This window comes from Pogona vitticeps, chromosome 3 (genome assembly GCF_051106095.1).
Source record: "Pogona vitticeps strain Pit_001003342236 chromosome 3, PviZW2.1, whole genome shotgun sequence".
In the NCBI taxonomy this organism is placed as follows: Eukaryota; Metazoa; Chordata; class Lepidosauria; order Squamata; family Agamidae; genus Pogona; species Pogona vitticeps.
In genome coordinates this window covers 193,613,913-193,622,495 of record NC_135785.1, presented here as the reverse complement: position 1 = coordinate 193,622,495, position 8,583 = coordinate 193,613,913, and positions in this window count along the sequence as shown.

Here is an 8,583-nt window from a genome sequence, read left to right as displayed (position 1 = left end):
CACGTTATACTCAGGTGGCAAACGATGCAGGCCTTGCAGGGCCAAAGTGCCTCTGCTTCTGCTTCTACTGAGTACAGCCATCTGTCAGTCACTCAGCCATAAGTCAGTCAAGCCCAGAAGGCTTTGTGATTCTCTTTTCTTTTCATTGCCCTTCAGAACCTCTCGATGGTTCTTGCCATTTGGATTTAATTCTGACTGTTCTCAGGTGTCATTTGTCAGATTCTTTGTTTCTTTCTGTCACTTCTAATACTCCAACATTTAGTAGAATATTATATGGTTTCAGAATGAATGATAGCTACCCAAATCTTTTTGGAAAACATTGGTGTTCGAATTATTTCCTGAGTTTAAATGGGCTCAATGCATTGCTGCCTAGTCATGCTAGTCTCATACAGTGGACCCTCTACTTACGGAATTAATCCGTATTGGAACGGTGGCTGCAGGTCGAAAAGTCTGTAGGTCGAGTCTCCATTGACCTACAATGCTTTGAAAACCGATTAATCTGTAACTGGCCGTTTTTGTTCCATTTTGGTTTTTTTCTGGTCTGTAGGTCGATTCTCTGGCTGCAAGTCGAACCTAAATTTTGCGGCCAGAGAAGTCTGTAACTCGAAAAGTCTGTAAGTCGAGCCGTCTGTAAGTCAAGGGTCCACTGTACTCATATTATATAGACTCGTTTCTACATATCTAGACTGTCCAGCTACCCAAATTCTCTGGGTGGTTTCCAAACACATTAAGAAGTTCAGCAAGATGAATAGTAAATCACATAATAAAACCACAATATACAATAAAGGTAACAACTAAGGGAGAAACATATTGAGTGGATCATTCTAAAAATCTTTAAACTTTTTTTAAGGATATAAAAAAGTCATAATGTAGATGAACCATTCCATATACAGTGGTGCCTGGCAAGACAAATGCCTCGCAGGACAAAAAACTCGCAAGACAAATGGTTTTGGCAATGGGATTGATGACTCACAAGACAAATGTTCCTATGGCCGTGCTTTGCAAGAGGAATGTTTTCTGTTTTTTGTTCCTGCCTCATGTTTGCTGATATTTAAATGTTTTCTATGATGTTTAAAAAGTTAAAGTTTTTTGATTGAAATTTTTTAATCATCTGCACAATATGTATGGCTTTAAAGAGCACTTAATAAACCCTTTGTAAACCAAATTTGACTTTGTTCTGACTTTTTTTGCCCATAGGAACACATTAATTAGATTTCAATGCATTCCTATGGGAAAATGCGTTTCACAAGACAATTTTTTCGCAAGACAACATTAACAGCGGAACGAATTAAATTCGTCTTGCGAGGCATCACTGTATAGGAAGCCACTACTAAAAAGGTCGTGGTCATATTCCCCAGCAGTCTGGTTCCAATGCCAAGCTCTTTGTCAATCAGAAATCAATACAGAATAAGTTGAGCCCATAGGCAGACCAAATAAAGAGAATGCAGTGTCACAAGGCAAAGAAAATATCAAACAGAATCCTGCTTGCAAGTAAGATAAACTAGGGGAGAGACATTCAAAGGCAAAATCCAGGAACAATCCAGAATCAAGCTAGTGCAGTGGTGATAGCAAACAGGCAGGAAAGATTCCAAGGAGTACAGCTATACTATCCAGAAGTCATACATACCATGTGTTCCCAGAAAATGAGACAGGGTCTTATATTAATATTTGCTCCAAAAAACCACATTGGGGTTTATTTTCAGGGGATGATTTATTTTTTTAATGTACAACAATCTACGTTTATTCAAATACAGTCATGTCATCTTCTGGTTGCTAAACAATGGTGGAGGGCGGGGTTTAACTTAAACTAGGGCTTATTTTTGGGATAGGGCTTATATTATGAGCATCCTGAAAATCATACTAGGGCTTATTTTTAGGTTAGGTCTTATTTTTTGGGAAACAGGGTAGCAAGGCTATCTATTCTTAGCAAAAGTTAAGAAGTCTACGTCAGAAAGAGACTTAGAAAGATATGCCCGCTTTGGAGATCTCTAGATTTTTTTTTTCATATTCCACCTCTGGTGGTTTTTCGCATCAATATTGCAGTGGTTCCTGGGTGGATAGCTCAGTGAGTTAGGTTTCTGGCTGCAGAGCCAGAGGATAGGAATTCAATTCCCCACTGTGCCTCCTACAAGAAGCGCCAGCTTGCATGGCCTTGGGCAACCTGCACATTCTGGGATGCCCCCAGAAGAAGGGAAGGGTGAACCACTTCTGAGTACTCTCCACCCACTAAACTCTGGAAAGGGTCACCGTAAAAGTGGAATTGACTTGAAGGCAGACTATTATTGTTACGAAATCTTCAGAGAAATGCATCAGAAATTCACATCTACATTGTTTGACTGCTAAGTGGAAGTTTCCAAGCAGGAGTCTCTCAGCCCAGGCAGCAACTTCAGATAGTGCCATATTGTGAAATTCTGCCTCTTTACACAAAATAAGAGTGAACGATGTCATATGTCAAGTAACAAAAAGGAGGGGGAAATCATGACGAACAGCACAGTTCCAACAAGGACAAGAGGAACATCATATGGATGGTAAGAAAAATACCAATAGCCTCAGTGCAAAACCTGATACTTTAAGAAGAACAAATGTTCAATCTGAAAGAGCCTTGATATTCACAGGCATAACTACACTTCGTTCCCTCCCAGCCATCTTCTAGTTCTCTCCGAATGATGTAGGTACAGTACCACCAGCATTCTAATTCACCTGTCTTGCATAAAGTTCTTACAATGAAATCTACTTTCTGGTTTTTTCCAAATCTGTTTTCTGCTGCTTCATTACATCATATCAGTCACATCTTTTTTTCATTAGATCCGTTATCTGATTATGGACTGTTGAAGAAGCAGGTTGGGTTAAATGAGAAGGTGGATGTCAGCTCATCTGGTTGGCAAGGATCTCTTATTGCTACCCAGCCCCCAGCCCTGACTTACAAAACAATTCTTGCCTTGGGGTCAGCAAGAATAGGGTTTATTGTCCTGAAAGGCTATGAAAGCTATTCAGTTCAGATAAAATCAATTCATAGGGTCATCATTAGCTCATTGTAAGTGTGTATCTTTCCCACAAGGCTTTGATAGGTAGGGGCTAGAATTCTGCAAACAAATTAAGTAGATCTGAACAGTCTGACATCTGTATACCCTTGCCCAACATGAAAGCTATTCCACTAGCTATCTTCCACTCCTTTCAAAATCCTTTTTGTAACACCCAGGATTTGAATCATAAGATTCAAGAGAAGAGGCCTGACATTTCAGAAGCAGGAGAGGGCTACACTTTCCCTGCCTTTGAATCCTTGTTATGCCTTATATTTCATGGAGATTTGAAACACACTGTAGGTTAAATTTGCCACCGTGCTGTCTCATACTGGGCTTGGAGTTCTTCCAAAGAGCTCATTTCTTTAAGTTTTAAAGAGGCACTATTGACATTATTCTCCCAGGAGGCAATTTTAACAGAGTTGACTGAGCAGAGGGCAGTGCAACATCTGCTTTGTTTATTCTCTTGACGGCATGGATCTCCTGGAGAAATTTCAGATTCTTCTGAAGCTATCCAAGCATTTTAGCAATGAGAAGCTTGTTTCTTCACAGAAAAGCTGGCCCTCTAATTGCCAGAATTGGTGGGGGTTATACGCATATCTATATATAGGGTAGTCAGCAATACAGCACAGTGGTCTAGGAGCACAGAAGAGCTTCAGCAAAAGAAGCAGCACAGTGCTAGTAACACAGTGCTAGCAAAACACAAAGAAAAAAGGCAAAGGAGAGATACAGTTTCAGTATCTGTGCTTGGGGTAAAAGGATCGAGGTGCCCAAGTCTTTTCACACACACCCCTCACTACAGTTTGCACTCGCAAAAACCAGGTGCACATATTTTAATAAAAACCTATAACAGCTTTAAAAATATAAAAATAAATTTACAAATTTAAAGATAACAACTGCCACAAAGCCAGACTCTGCGGCTTCATCAAAGTGTGGAGGTGAACCTGGGTTCTTGAATGGAGCACATGTTCTGCCAAGTTCTACCAACCTGGTAAGGCTTCAGTTAGTGCCCTAACAGCAGACTATGTTTTGCTCAAGGACCAATGTTGCTAAGCACAGAGAAGTTTATCAAGAAGCTGTGGGTCATGACAGGGTGAATTGGTAACAAGAATAATGGATACAATGATGGCGTGGGATAGTTGCTCTTTGCAGGGATAGAGGGACAACCCACACTGATGAAGTTGTGGATCTTCCAGGGACTCAAAGAAAACTAGGAAGAGTATGGGAGTTATCCAATAAATTTCACATGGATGACTGTCTGCCTGCTGGATGAATACTGTACGGGCCGAGTGCAATGAAATCTTACCTCTTGAGGATAGGCTTGTTGCCCTGAGGCTAATACGGGTGTGGGGGGGAATTAAATTTATAATTTACACATTTTAAATCAGAATTTACAAAATTCAAATATGTGGTGAAAGTTAAACTTTTAAAAAGTTTGCTCATTCCTGCTTCACACAAAAGTCATTGATTTAGAGAAGCTGAAGGAGACAGAAAAGAGAAACTTTCAGGCACACACTTCAAACGATATCACAGAGAACAAATGTGTGAGGCAGGAAAATGTCATTAACCCTGTGCATTTGTTTTTAAGGCATGTGATGAGGAAAGATGCTGACCGCTCCCATTTCCATCATTACTTTCTACACACACAAGCAACAGTGTGAATAGAGGAAACATGCCGGCTGTGTCTCACAAGGAAAACCTACATGTATAGAATAGCTTCCTCTAGTTCAGGCTTTTGCTTTTTCATACAGAAAGGAACAAAAGAGGGTGCATGCTCCCTTACTGTGTGCAGAAGAGACAAGCTTCAAAATCAAATGCATAGGGCTATTCTGAGCACAGTTCTCAAGTGTGCAGGGAGCTCTCATGTGTACAGCAGACTCTCTGCTTTTGATTTTCATCCCAATGCATGGATGTCAGTGAGGGGCTGTCTCCTGTTGTTATTTCATCATTAATCATGTCCGACTCTTCGTGACTCCATGGACCAGAGCACACCAGCCCTCCTTCCTCCCACTACCTCCCGGAGTTGGGTCAAATTCAAAGTTGGTAGCTTTGATGACACTGTCCAACCATATCATCCTCTGTCGTCCCCTTCTCCTCTTGCCCTCACTCTTTCCCAACATCAGAGGCTTTTCCATTGAGTTTTCTCTTCTCATCAGATGGCCAAAGTATTTGAGCTGCAGCTTCAGGATCTGTCCTTCCAGTGAGCACTCAGGATTGATTTCCTTCAAAATGGATAGGTTTGTTCTCTTTGCAGTCCAGGGGACTCTCAAGAGCCTCCTCCAGCACCACAATTCAAAAGCATCAATTCTTCCGTGGTCAGCCTTCTTTATGGTCCAGCTCTCACTTCCATACAACACTACTGGAAAAAACCACAACTTTGACTATGCAGACCTTTGTTGGCAAGGTGATGTCTCTACTTTTTAAGATGCTGTCTAGGTTTGTCATCGCTTTCCTCCCAAGAAGCAGGCGTCTTTTAATTTCATGGCAGCTGTCACCATCTGCAGTGATCATGGAGCCCAAGAAAGTAAAATCTGTCACCAGGTCCGTATTTTCCCCTTCTATTTGCCAGGAGGGGCTGTCTCCTACCCTAGGAGCCATTAATGCAGTGCTAATTATATAATCATGTTTGTTTTGCTTTTTAAAATCCCAGCCGTCATTTAAAAAACAAATCAGGGCAGGTGACTACACTGTTTAATTATAATGGATCAAATTTTTAAAACATACATACATACACACACACAGAGAGAGAGAGAGAGAGAGAACCTTGCATTACGTAAATTGTGGGGTATTTTCTGACCCCAGTGAGAATTCCACTGCAATGCAAGGTACAAAAAATGAGCCATACCTAAAGACGTTTTTATGTTTGAGGTAACTACTCTGAAAACCTAGAGGGTTTGCCCTCAAAAGAAGGTGAACTACTTCTGAATACTCTTCATGTAGAAAACCATGAAAAAGGTTGCTGTAAGTCAGAACTGACCTAACAGCACACAATTATTATTATTGCAGCCTTTACAGATACTTGTACAAATCTTCTTTCCAGTTTTGAGAGTTCCACTATTATATTAGATTTAAATTTGAGACTTCACTGCACAAAGCTGTGTACCAGACAAGTCTAGATGGAATGGAAACTTTGCATATTAGTAACATAAAATCAAGAATATGTCCATGCAAGAAGACTTGTACTGTTTAGTTAACAACCTGTGGTGTACTAAAATGAAAACCTTGGCAGACTCCACATGCTGCATATACCAATAATGGTGGGGATGGAGGACTTATAATGGACATGCACTCTTGCTGTGGGCTCTCAGTATGAAATGCCTGAGTATTTTATGGATGCAATTTCTCAGATGGCAAGTTCACCAAATGAATTGAAATTAAAAAAATTACAGATTTCGATAATATTACACTATTCTTTTGTTATATACATTGTGGAACTCATAAAGCCTTGTGGGATCTCTGATTTCTGCTTTTGTTTTTCTCATCTTTATTTTTTAATAGTTCACAGAGCACAGCTGTGTTTTGTGAGGTGCAACATTGAAGTCGACAATCTGCAGAATAATTTTGTATAGGTATATTGAGAAGTAAGTATAATTGAGCTCAGTGGGGTTTATTCCTAAGATGATGGACTGTAGCCTTAGTGAGATTTAATTTAATCACTGGTTAATATTTTAAGATGTTTACTATGTATTTCTTTGGATTTTGTAGCCAATCTTCTCCATGTGGTTCAAATGTCTGAATATATATTTTTGAAGCTAAATGTTCTTTCCGAATTCAGACCATTAGACGTTCTCTAGGAGGACTGACTAGATTTCTAATCTGAGGCTTGTCTTCAGTAGGTCTGGAGTTATTATACTACAAGAAGTATACGAGGAAATCTCTCCTATGTTTTCTTTAAAAGACATAATTGTCCTGACAAGGTGAGCCTCAATTGCCAACATGAAATCTAACTTCCAATTTGAGAGTGAAACCTCAAGCATCTTTTCCTTTTTCTGCTATGTGCAATTTTTATTAGATCTATGGTTCTTGTTGTATTATGTAATGGTTTATGAATATTCATATTGCTGAGAGGCGGAGTCAAGAGAGATGCTATAAGAGGCGGGGTCAGAAAGTCAGAGGGGAGATTAAGTGAGATTAAGTCAGATTGAGAGTAAGAGAAATGTAAGAGAGTCAGGCAGGAGAGAAAAGCCAGACAGTGTAATAGAGTGTGTAGTTTGGGGAAATTCTGAGGAATGATTAACTACTGAAGATATTTATGAATCGATCTATGTAATCAATAAACCAAAGTTTCATTTAAAAGAACTTGACGTGTGGACCTGAGTCTTTCTGAAGTAAATGGTGATTTAGAGATCATCTGGTGGCAGCAAGTGTAAAAGAAGAGAGTGTTTGCCTTTGTGTGCTCTGGGGCTTGAAGGTCAAGCAAGGGGCACGAGGGTGGACGCCACAGACATGCTCTGGTCACAAAAATGCAAACAACACATCTAATGCTTCTACTTTGTAATAACACATGCAAGAAGGCAGCAGTTATTATATTTTTAAATCATGAACACTTACAGAAATGTGTAAGAATTGCTCTCACAAATTCACAAAAGGAAAAACACACATCGTATTCTGTCTCGTACTGAAGAGATTCCTCCCCCCACATCTCATTTTCTTGTTAAGGGAATGAAGATGAACAATGCCACAATTCATATTTCTAGTTAACCAGTAAAAACTAATTGAACTAAGATTTTCTTCAGATTTTTAACACTGGTAAGGCAGCTTTCCCCTTTGAGCTACTATCCTGATGAAAATCACTGCCATACTACTATGAGACCTACAACATGAGACCTCGTAATAGCACCAGTGGAACCCATTGCCTCCTCTCCCAGGTGAAGCAGCAATGTAAGGGAAGTGATTTTCTTCAGGATGGTAGCCCGGGAAGGAACAATAAAAGCTTACTTCCTTGTGTACTTTGATTCCAACTTAAACTGGAAGACACCACAATTGCTCTCTGAACAAAAGAAGGGGACTGCTGTGCTTCCCAGCAACACATTTTGTGCTGCACCAGCTTTGATCCTCAGTAGCCTTTACTGTCAGTGGAGAGCATGAAGTGAATGGACTGATTCCTAGCAGGGCTATGCAGGCACCATCCAATCCAATTTATTTCCAAATATTTCCTTTACAGATCAAGTCTGACCCATCTGGAGCTGCTTCAAAGATAGTCTGAACTGATTGTCAGGATTTTGTTTGTTTCTGGATCAGAATGGGGACTTTGAATGGGCTAAGACTTAGGATTGGGGGGACCACACAGAATCACAAATGTTGGGAATATGGTGGATATTCAGTATGTAAATAAAGCTCCGGCCACTTCTTTGTTTCTATCCATGCTCCTCCACCCACCCCAGAGTCATGCACTCTACTCCTTGAGCAACCCCCCACCTGTCCATGAATTCACCCTACGTCAACCAGCAGCAGACACAAGAAAGTTCAGTCTTCAATTCCACATTCACAAACACACTCAATCTTAAATGTAATAAAGATTTCAGGGTAGTTGCCTAAAAGAAAAAAAGAAAAATGAAATGTT